An 11,862-nucleotide genomic window follows, 5' to 3' on the forward strand; every position below is an offset into this window, starting at 1 on the left:
TTCTCTGCTTCTGTTTTTCCTCTTCTCTGATTCATATTCTTATCGTCGATTTTCTTTATCATTTTGTAGGCCTTCGCCTTCCCTCAACCCTCAGTCGACTTCTTTTTAATCTTCTACCGCGCCCCTGTGTTCTGAGTCTTTGGACTCAGCATGTGCGGCCAGCGAGGTGGTTGCGAGGGTGACAGGATCCTCCGGTGATCCTGCTGCTGCTGATTTGCTGGCCCTGGAGGTGACCGTGGCCGTGGCAGGGGAGCCATCTGGGGAAGTAGCGGGGGCTTCCTAGGGTGTGGTTCTGGTCTTGTCTTCTTTGCCTCAGCCGGCTTCTCCCTCTGCTCCTCTTCCTAGTGGCGTTTAGCGTCTGGATGATGATGTGCAATAATTCGATGCCACTCATCGGTTGTCAGAGCGGACGGTTGCCTGGGGGACCCTCATGACTTCTTTTGGTGAAAAGCTCCAGGTAAGTCTTTTCTAAAGCTCTTTCTTTGGATGTTCATCTTTCCTCTGTTTTTATGTCTTGTTTTTCTCTTTCTCTTTTTGCTCAGTCTTTTTCTCGGGATCATACTGGCTTCTTTTTCTCGTCTGAATCCGAGAAAAAGTTGTCTTATGAGGTTAGTGCTCTAAGAACAGAGCTTGATCTCTATCGAGCTGAGATGGAGACCGAGCATCAAATGCACCAACAGGAGGAGAAAGCTCTCCGTGACCAGGTGGTTGAGGCAGGAAAATAGAGGGATGCAGCTGTGGAGGCCATGAAGAATGAGTGCAATGGTATTGCGGGTTCTTTTTATTTCCTCTTGTATTTGAATTTTCCTTTCTATTGACTTGTTTTTGGTGTCTGGTTTAGCTCTCTAAGTTGAAAAGCAAAAGCTTTCGGAGGGTATTGAGGAAATGAAGACACTCGCTCGCAATAGCCACAATAGAGCTGAAGAGGTAATTATTCGCGCTGAGGAAGAACTCATGCTTGCCAAGTTGATTAGGCGTGGAGCTGACAGGGATCTTGTGCAGGCCCAAAAAATAGTTGAAGCCTTGACTGGTAAGTTGGCGACGGCTACTGAGAATTGGAATGCTTTGTGGAAATCATTTCGATCAGTAGCCGATCTTCTCTGGACTCCATCAGATGATGGTTAATCTTGGGCTCAGTTTATTCCCCAGGTTCCGACCCGTTTCTAGGAGTTCGTGAAGAGATGTGCCCAACTATGTACCAGAAATGTTCTTGCTCAGGTCTGGGTTCTTGCTCCAGAGATGCCCCTGTCCAAGATTGCGGAGGAAGCCGAGAGTCAAGAATATCTTGATGCTGTTGAAAAGATGGAGCCTGAGGTCGAAGATTTGGCTAGGAGGATTGTAGACAATCTTGATATTGATATTTCTTCTCCTGATGGCGATGCTTGATGTATTTTGACTTTAGTACTCCAGCCTCTGTAATAAGGATATTATACTTCTTCTTTTTTGAATGAAAATCCTTTATTTTTTGTCGATGTCTTCTTTGCCTGGATGTCTTTGATTTAGTCAAGTGTTTGTCATGCTTTTGACCGCACTGTTTAAACAACTCGGTATTTGTAGATCATTGTCTTGACAAACTTTCTTGATTTGTTGAGTGCTTGTCTGGCTACCATATGCGCCGTGTAAACAACTCGGTTTTAGTAGATCGTTGTCTTAACAAACTTTCTCGATTTGTCGAGTGCTTGTCTGGCTTTCATATGCGCCGTGTAAACGACTCGGTATTTGTTGTCTTGACAAACTTCCTTGATTTGTCGAGTGCTTGTCTGGCTTTCATATGCGCCGTGTAAACAACTCGGTATTTGTAGATCATTGTCTTGACAAACTTTCTTGATTTGCCGAGTGCTTGTCTGGCTTTGTTTTGGTTGTAGAAACGTCTTAGGATTGGTTCGGGTGTTAGCTTATTAGCTACCCTCATCGGCGGGCTCAAGCATCTTTTGAGCTTTTTTGCTCTCAGCCGGTATGCGCAGGCGTGATTCCAGCCATTTTGCTTTTTGGATCGGGTGTCAGCTTATTAGCTACCCTCATCGGCGGGCTCAAGCATTTTTTAGCTCTTTTGCTCTCAGCCGGTATGCTCAGGCATGATTTCAGCTATTTTGCTTTTTGGATCGGGTGTTATCTTATTAGCTACCCTCATCGGCGGGCTCAAGCATCTTTTCAGCTCTTTTGCTCTCAGCCGGTATGCTCAGGCATGATTTCAGCCATTTTGCTTTTTGGATCGGGTGTTAGCTTATTAGCTACCCTCATCGGCGGGCTCAAGCATCTTTTCAGCTCTTTTGCTCTCATCTGGTATGCTCAGGCATGATTCTAGCCATTTTGCTTTTTGGATCGGGTGTCAGCATATTAGCTACCCTCATCGGCAGGCTCAAGCATTTTTTTTCAGCTCTTTTGCTCTCAGCCGGTATGCTCAGGCATGATTTTAGCCATTTTGCTTTTTGGGTTGGGTGTTAGCTTATTAGCTACCCTCATCGGCAGGCTCAAGCATCTTTTCAGCTCTTTTGCTCTCATCCGATATGTTCAGGCATGATTTCGGCCATTTTGCTTTTTGGATCGGGTGTTAGCTTATTAGCTACCCTCATCGGCGGGCTTGAAGCATCTTTTCAGCTCTTTTGCTCTCAGCCGGTATTCTTAGTGAAAACAACTCAGGAAGATTCGTAATAAGACATCTGTTGTCGAGGAGAATTTTCTATCTCCTACATACAGTGTCCAAAATATATAAAAATTTAACTACAAGCTATTCATGATATTAGAAATACACCATAAAAATTTCATGCCATTTGGAGCTACATAGAAAAAGATATAATTACCCCTATTTCTTGCATGATTAAAAGAGATAAATAGAAACTCCCATTTTCATAACAGAACATGGCATAAATCATATTTTTAATATAAACTAGTCAGTATCATGAACTCAACAAAATTGGAACCACATCATTTGGATCTACCATCTAGGAGCTACATATTTTTGAATATATACACAAATCAGTGAAAAGAATAAAACAAAACACAAATAAGAAAACCTATCTCAGCTACTAGGCCGGCCCGAAAGAACAGCGGCCCGCGAAGCGCGCTGGCGTGGCCCAAAACACGGCGTAGCCCAGGCTGGCTCTCGCCTTCGGCTCGGCGACTGACGAGTGGGACCCGCGCAACAGAGAGACAGACAGGGGAAGAGAAGGAGACGGCGGCGCAACTCGTCGCCGGTGGCTCCTCCGGCGAGTCCAGCAGTACTACGATGTTCACCTCGTCCGCGTGCATCTAGCGGTGCCCTCAATTGAAACTATTGTTGCGGCTACAGGGGGTGGCGACGAGCATGGCGGCGCACGGCCACGGCAGGGCCGGCTCCGGCAAGACTACGGCGCCACGGCTCGAATGGGTGACCCTACGAGCATCAGTGGCATGCACTGAACCTAGCGCAAGGCAGAGGAGGGATGGCAAGGGCACGAGGACAGTTGGCCGCGTGGAGCGCCAACTCCAGCGAGGTCAGCCATGGCGGCGGTGGAAGAAACGACGAATTCGTCCTTACCAAGGCTCAAGTGGACCGACTGAACGGTGGAGGTGGTAGAGGGGATCACGGCGAGGCTCTGGGCGAACTGGGCAATGCATTTTTGCCAAGGGGCGTGAGCTAGGCGAGGGCAAAGGTTCGGCCGGCAATGGCGGACGGCTGTGGCTCGGCGCTGCGCGCGGGGAAGGCGAGAGGGAAGCAAATGGGGCTGGCGAGTGCGTCGGGCAGGCGCTGGCCCTCTTTTGGAGCGCGGACGCACAACGTGGTGGCATCGGTAGAGCATGAATGCCACGTGGCGAGCGGCTCCGGCGCCGGTCGGCCACCATGTTCACTGAACATTTTCTGAAACTTTTCGATTCAATGCTCGATGACTATGACTGATAGCGTGATTTCAACGATGCATAACTCCCAAACGGTGGCGATCTGGTTCATGGTCTAGTTAACAAAATTGAAGACCTAAGTGAATACTACAACTTCTTCAATTGGAGCTCGAGTTGGTTTGGCCTGGTTAGGGAGATAGAAGCCTCCAAACATTGGTACACGAAACTGTAAAACACTTAAGGACTTAGAAAAATTTCTAAGTATGAAATCAGCATGAAATTCTGACTTGTGGGCCATGTTTGAGCTTGTTCTAGCCATTTTCATGAGATGATCATAAAACAACTTTTGTTCCTTGATAAATTAGCTACAACTTTGGTAAAGAGTGCATAGCCATGCAAAGTCTCTAAGTTGGTCTTTTGAATCAGTCAAACAGTGACACACTAAGGGTCAATTCCAGTCAAACCTCCACTTGAGGGCATTTTTGTCATTTTGATCTACATGAACAATGTCCAAACAATTACCCTAAGTGTAGTTAAGGTGTATTAGACCCTAATCAACCACTTTACACAAGTGCAATACCCATGTCAAATGATCACATGTAATGAAACAACAAAACAAGCAATTCACCCAAATGTTGCAATGCAATGTTTCACATGTTTCATGACTTTGTTGTTATTTTACACTTGTCTCATTACTACCATATTGCCATGTTTCAAGGTATGAGAAATTCATGTTGCATTCACAGGTTACACCATTACTATTCACAACAATCAAGTATGAAACACCACAGTTGAAAATGTTGCATATGCATGTTTCAGTAACAATGGCATGATGAGATAGATGATGCACATGTTTATGAAATGAAATGCAATTTGGCGGAAGCCAAACACCTAGGGTGTTATAGCCCTCCCCCCTTAGAAAAATCTCGTCCCAAGATTTGGAAAGCGTACCAATCAGTATAGAAAGCCGGATAGTTTTCCTTTAAATAATCTTCCTGATCTCATGTTGCATCCCGTTCACTATGATTACTCCAAACTACCTTGTATAACTTAACTACTCACGTACGAGTCACTCTTTCTTGAGTATCCAGAACCTGCACTGGCTTCTCCTCATAAGAAAGATCAGATTTCAAGTTGACTTTCCTTGTTGCTATTCTTTCCTCGGGAATACGGAGACACTTCTTCAGCTGGGACACATGGAATACCAGGAATATAGCTCCCATCTCACGTGGTAGATCGAGCTTATATGCTACTCTTCCACTTTTCTCGATAATATGGTAAGGTCCAACATATCTAGGCTCAAGCTTCCTTTTAATTCCAAAACGCTTGACTCCTTTCATAGGGGATACCTTCAGATAAACATGATCACCTACTTCAAACTCAATAGATTTTCTTCTCTTGTCAGCATAGCTCTTTTGTCTAGCCTGAGCGGTAGTCATATTCTTCTATATAGTTCGGACTTGCTCTTCGGCTTCTTTTACAAAATCAATTCCATAGAATCTTCTTTCTCCGGGTTCCACCCAGTTCAAAGGAGTTCTACACTTGTGGCCATAAAGAGCTTCAAAAGGAGCCATTCTGATACTCTCTTGATAACTGTTGTTATAAGAGAATTCAGCGAGAGGCAACCAGTCCTCCCAAGAGCCTTTGCAAGAGATAAGACAAGCTCTAAGCATGTCTTCAAGAATTTGATTAACACGCTCAGTTTGTCCTGATGTTTGTGGATGATAGGCAGAACTGCGGATTAAATGAGTGCCAAGACTCTGATGTAAGCACTCCTAAAAGCGAGCCATGAATTGCGGTCCTCTATTTGAAACAATGGATTTGGGTACACCATGGAGACGTACCACTTGTTGAAAGTAAATCTCAGCATAATTGTGCGGGTGATAGGTAGACTTGATCGGAATAAAGTGAGCGGATTTAGTTAGACGATCTACGATAACCTAGATGGAATCACAACCCTTTTTGGTATTGGGTAATCCAACAATAAAATCCATGCTAATTTTTTCCCACTTCCAGCCAGGAATAGAGAGTGGCTGCAATAATCCGGGCCTCATGTGAATAGCCTTGACTCTGCAACAGTTATCACACCTTGCCACGTAAGCTGCGATTTCTTTCTTCATCTTGGTCCACCAATAATATAGCTTGAGATCTTGATACATTTTACTGCTACTAGGATGGATGGACAATTTAGAAGAATGGGCTTCAGCCATAATTTGATTTCTAAGTTCTTTGTCTTTGGGTACCACAAGCCTATCATTAAACCAGAGAATTTCTTTGTCATCGACCCTAAAGTGCTTGGTCTCTTGATCTTTCATCTTCCGCTTGATATGAAACACACCCACATCAGTCTTCTGGAGTTCAATAATTCAACTTCTAAGAGAGCAATCCACAGTGATATTATGGAGTACTACAGGATGAAGGAGGTGTGCCAGATGAAAGTCTTCACTAACTAAGGAATTGCAATGGGCCTTTCTGCTTAAGGCATCAGCAACCACATTTGCCTTACTAGGTTGGTAGTGCACTTGAAGGTTGTAGTCTTTGATTAATTCTAACCATCGTCGTTGACGCATGTTCAGCTCGGGTTGAGTAAAGATGTACTTAAGGCTTTTATGGTCAGTATAGATGTTGCACACATTACCTAGCAAGTAATGTCTCCAAATCTTCAGGGCATGAACAACCGCGGCTAGCTCTAAGTCATGGGTAGGATAGTTGACTTCATATTTTTGAAGCTGGCGTGAAGCATAAGCAATGACCCGGCCCTCCTGCATAAGAACACACCCCAAACCGGTGCCACATGCATCACAGTAGACATCAAAAGGCTTCTCGATGTCAGGTTGTGCCAATACAGGAGTAGAGGTTAGTAAGGTCCGCAAAGTGTGGAAAGCCTCTTCACACTTCGGAGTCCACACAAACTTCTCATCCTTTTGAAGTAGTCGAGTCATGGGCTAGGCAATTTTAGAGAAATCCGGGATGAATCAACGATAATAGCCAGCCAAACCTAGGAAACTTCGGACTTCTGTGACCGTAGTAGGTGCCTTCCACTCTAGGACTTCTTGCACCTTAGTAGGGTCAACCAAAATTCCATCACCAGATAACACATGACCTAGAAAAGGTATCTTGTTCAACCAGAATTCGCACTTGCTGAACTTAACATAAAGCTGGTTGTCACGTAACCGAGTTAAAACAATTCTCAGATGTTCAGCATGCTCTTCTTCATTCTGAGAATATACAAGGATATCATCAATGAACATGATGACGAACTTGTCCAGTTCCGGCATGAATACTGAATTCATCAGGTACATAAAGTGTGCCAGAGCATTTGTCAACCCAAAGGACATGACAAGGTATTCGAACAAGCCATAACGAGTAGAGAAAGCTATCTTAGGTATATCTTCAGGATGAATTTTGATCTGATGGTAGCCAGACCTCAAATCGATCTTAGAGAATACCTTAGCTTTGGAGAGCTAATCAAACAAAATATCGATGCGAGGAAAAGGGTATTTGTTCTTGATAGTAACAGCATTAAGGGGGCAATAATCCATGCACATGCGCAGAGACTCATCCTTCTTCTTCACAAAGATAGCCGGACAACCCCAAGGAGAAGAACTAGGCCAAATCAAACCTTTCTTTAGTAGCTCATTCAACTGACTCTTCAACTCAGCTAACTCATTGGGCGGCATTCTATAGGGCCTTCGAGAAATAGGAGCCATACCCGGAATGAGTTCTATCTTAAATTCTACATCATGGTTCGGAGGTAATCCAGGCAAGTCATCAGGGAAGACATCTAGAAACTCACAGACAACCGGTAGATCCTCAATGGCTTTGGCTAGGGTAGCATTGGCTGTATTGTGGATAGCGATATCACGAGATAACTGCACTAGAAAACCCTTCTTATCCACAGGATCCCTCAACATTACCACACGGGTTGATGTATCGATCAACACTCCATTCTCGCTCATCCACTTCATTCCTAGGATTACATCGATTCCTACCCCTGGTAGAACTACAAGATCCGTAAGGAACTCTCGATCCCCAATCTCAATCTTTACATCTTTAACTACTTGGTTAGTCAGGATATTATTTCCAGCAGCACTAATACAATAACCACCCTTAACAATTGTAATCACATTCATCTTATGCATAGACACAAAAGTAGAACTCACAAAGGAATGCGAAGCACCCGAATCAAAGAGCACAACTGCAGGGTGATCATTAACAAGGAACTTACCAGCGGTGACCACTTCACCAGTAGGAATTTCCTCCACAGTAGTGTAGTGAACACGCCCCTGACGGACGTTTCCCTGAGCATTCTACTTGGAAGGATAGGGACACTTATTAGCCCAGTGACTAGGCTGGTTACAGTTCCAGCACGGCCTGTTTGCTGGTAGGACATTAGAGCTGCCCTGCCTAGAGGTATTCTTTGGCAAGGAATTTGTGTACCCCTTGCGAAAACCAGTTTTAGCTTGATTCTTCTTCTGAGGTGGGCGGTACCGGACATTAGCATTGGGTGGACGGTACTGGGTCTTGGATACCATTGGAGCCTTAGACTGAGAAGCTCCGGCCTCAAAGTTTCTTTTATGGGTCTTGTAAGCAGCATATATCTTATCATTATTCTCCCGAGTCAGGGTGTCACTGATAAACTCATTGAAGGTGACACACTTGTAGTTGCCCATAGACTTCATCAGTTTAGGGGAAAGTCCCCTCTTGAAACTAGCTATTCTTTTAGCATTAGTATCCACGAACTCGGGAGCATACCTTGCCAGGTTGTTGAATGCCTGGAGGTATTCATTAAGACTCTTATTGCCTTGGGTTAGCTTCATAAACTCGGTATGCTTAATGGCCATGAGACCAGGAGGGATAAAGTGTCCCCGGAAAGCTGTCTGTAACTGGTCCCAAACTATCTCAACGTTTGCAGGGAAGGTGGTCCTGTGATGGGTCCACCAGATGCCTGCAGGGCCTTGGAGCTGGTGTCCTGCATACGAGGCCTTCATGCCTTCTGTCAAACGGAGCAGTCCAAACCTTTGTTCTATCGTGCTTAACCATTCATCAGCTTGTAATGGTTCTTTTGCCTCACGAAAGATAGGAGGCTTTGTGTCCATGAAGTCCTTAAAGCTGATGTATTGGTTTGGCTCGGGTCCCTGACGGACATGTCGGTCATCACGGTTAGCCATATGGCGCATAGCCTCAGCTAGCATGTGCTGACTTTCCACGACTGTCTGCATTAGCTCAGCTGGTGTGGGCAGTGGAGGAGGTGGTTGTTCCTCATCTCCCATGCTACGACCGCGACGAAGGTTATAAGCCATCTGCAAAATGTATAGCCAATGAGCACTGACGATGTGGAAATTTTTGTAGATGAATTGTATAATTATGCCAAACTGAGTCCATTGGAGAGAATGCATTTATATAATCAACAGAGGCACAATCATTCATCACAATCATACAACTCATCAAGCGCATCAATTGACACATAATTGGGATGAACTTAACCAACAACGAGATCTATAGACCGCAAAGACGAAATTCATCAAAAGCTCCCATACGTGGGGCATAACACGTTCGATAGGTTACATCCAAGCCATAGAGGTTCCAAACTTACATCAAGGGTAACATAGGGTTCGATATTACATCCCAACGATTAACTTGATACAAAGCTACTCGTTCATGCATGAGGATCCACAAAAGACTAGCTCTAGCGCATTAGCCACGTAGTAAGCTAAACTATGCATCGTCCTCGAAGTCAGTGTCGAAGATCTCTCCTCCATCTTCATCACTAGCAGGCTCTAACTCCTCATCTTCCTCCTCATCAGGTGGAACGTCCTCAGGTCCATTGACCTCAATGCCATCATCACCTTCAGCCATGATGACACCAGAGCCCATCTCATCCTCATCATCAGGTGGCAGGAGAGGGTGAAGTTGATTGTGTAACAGGTGAACCTCCTCATGGAGATGGTCATTGTACTCTTCGGCAACTACCAACTGCTGCTCTAGCTCCACCTGTCACGCTCTCAACACATTCTCTTCGTGCCAGGCTTCATTCCGTTGGTTCATCACGTGAATCAACATACGTTCACAGTTGTGGTGAGCAACTGTCAACCTCTGAACCTCTAGGGTCTCTTGGTCCCATTCCTATGTTACTTGCTCCAAACGCTGTTGAGCCGCATTCCTCTCAGCAGTCACCCGGGCCAGCTCTGCCCTCAACCTTTCCGCCTCAGTAGGCTCCGGACAGGGCTCATGAGGAGCTAAACAGTGACGAGGCGCCCTGCCTCCAGCGGACTTGCGAGCAGTGAGTTTCGTGCGCGCCATCTGTAGCAAAAAGTTGCAACGTAAGGGGAGAATCATTTAAGGGATATGAAATTTAATTAGTTGGGACAATCATATTTTAAAGGAGGGAGTAATGCAAAAATGCTATGTATGCATGAACATGATGCATGCACGATCCGTACGTCCTCACAAACCTAGAAAAATTTAAAGGCTAGCGAAATATACGGTGGCATACATACGTTCTCTCATATACGGTAGCTAGTCGATCTACAACGATACGTTGTTAGTGTACCTGCAGAAAATTTCATTTCAGCCCAATAATTTCCCAAAAAGGCATGTAAACTAAATACTTTCATACATACATCCCCCGATGCATATACTCTAGTATCACAGCTACCCGTCAGAGATACCCACATTTAAGTACTCTCATAGATACATGATCGAACATGTAAGTATGCGAGCAACCACAACTACTCTCCCCTAGACCGACGGTTGGACGGTCATACTCTCACAACTCCCACTTACCAGAGCATAGAGGTATTTTGATCCATACATTACCACCCAAGCGGATGGCATCCATACAATAGCACACCGTATGGACGACGAAACAGAAACAACCAGGAACCCCCAAGTTAGTACTTTAATAAGCCACCTAAGAGTCCTTATTTGGGCATAAGGGATATGATCACTGGCAATACTCAGTATTTAATTTAGGATTTTCGCAAATACTTTTGTTTTAAATACACAAATGACATGTTTAGTGTCGAATCTTGCTCTGATGCCAGCTATAACAGAACCGACCAAATCATAAGAACGTAAGTACAAAAACAATCACCGAAGCAATCAAATTCCTGTACTTAAGCTCCCATAATCCTGGTAGTCTAGAAAATCACGAAGGATTTCAACCAACTCTCGACATACAAACCAAGACCATAGTGATTCAACACAACACATCATCCGTTACAACATTTCACAAGTAGCATTCGGATTACATCCATCAGAGTTCAAATAAAATATTACAAACCCAGTTCGAATGTGCGGAAGCACATAGTTTAGTACATAACTTCATAGTTTTCAAATATATTGCCAAGTCTGAGTCATGTCCCACAAAAGCATCATCAGGTACGAGAACTAGTAGAGACCGCGCCCAACAGTCTAGTCTTCATCCCCAGCTAGGAGAAGGCAGTACTTGCAGCAACCAAAGTAGAACTAGTCATCTGCAACAGGTGGGAGATAAACCCTGAGTACGAGAAGGTACTCAGCTAGACTTACCCGTCAAAACCAGAGATAAAAGACACTAAGGGTCATGCAAGGCTTATGAGGTGGGCTAGCTTGACACAGTTGCATAAAAGAGCCTATGATTATAGTAACCAATTTAAACTTAGTATTAAGCTTATCATTATTTACCTGTCCACTAGATTAACACCTGTATTAGAGCACTCACTTATTAGGAGCAAACAATATTAACCATAGCAGGTATAATAAGGCTGTCATCATCATATCATCATTTTTGAACCATTAGGTTATTTAGTGTATCTACTTTGGAGATAAGCCCATCAAGTTCTCACTAACCGGGAGAGACGGCGACTCGAATCGAATTACAACTCAGCTGAGGGGGTATTCCTAACTCTCACCCTGGCATACTTAGCAAGGGTAGCCGTGGGTCACCTTTGGAACATCTCAGGAACCAAATTCGCGGGTTCGATCAGCGCCAGCACTCTCAGGGATTACCCTTCTGCCAGGACGATCAGGACTTTTAAATCACCTGCCCTTGGACTCACGCCT

The sequence above is a fragment of the Miscanthus floridulus genome, chromosome 16, assembly GCF_019320115.1.
Source record: "Miscanthus floridulus cultivar M001 chromosome 16, ASM1932011v1, whole genome shotgun sequence".
NCBI lineage: Eukaryota > Viridiplantae > Streptophyta > Magnoliopsida > Poales > Poaceae > Miscanthus > Miscanthus floridulus.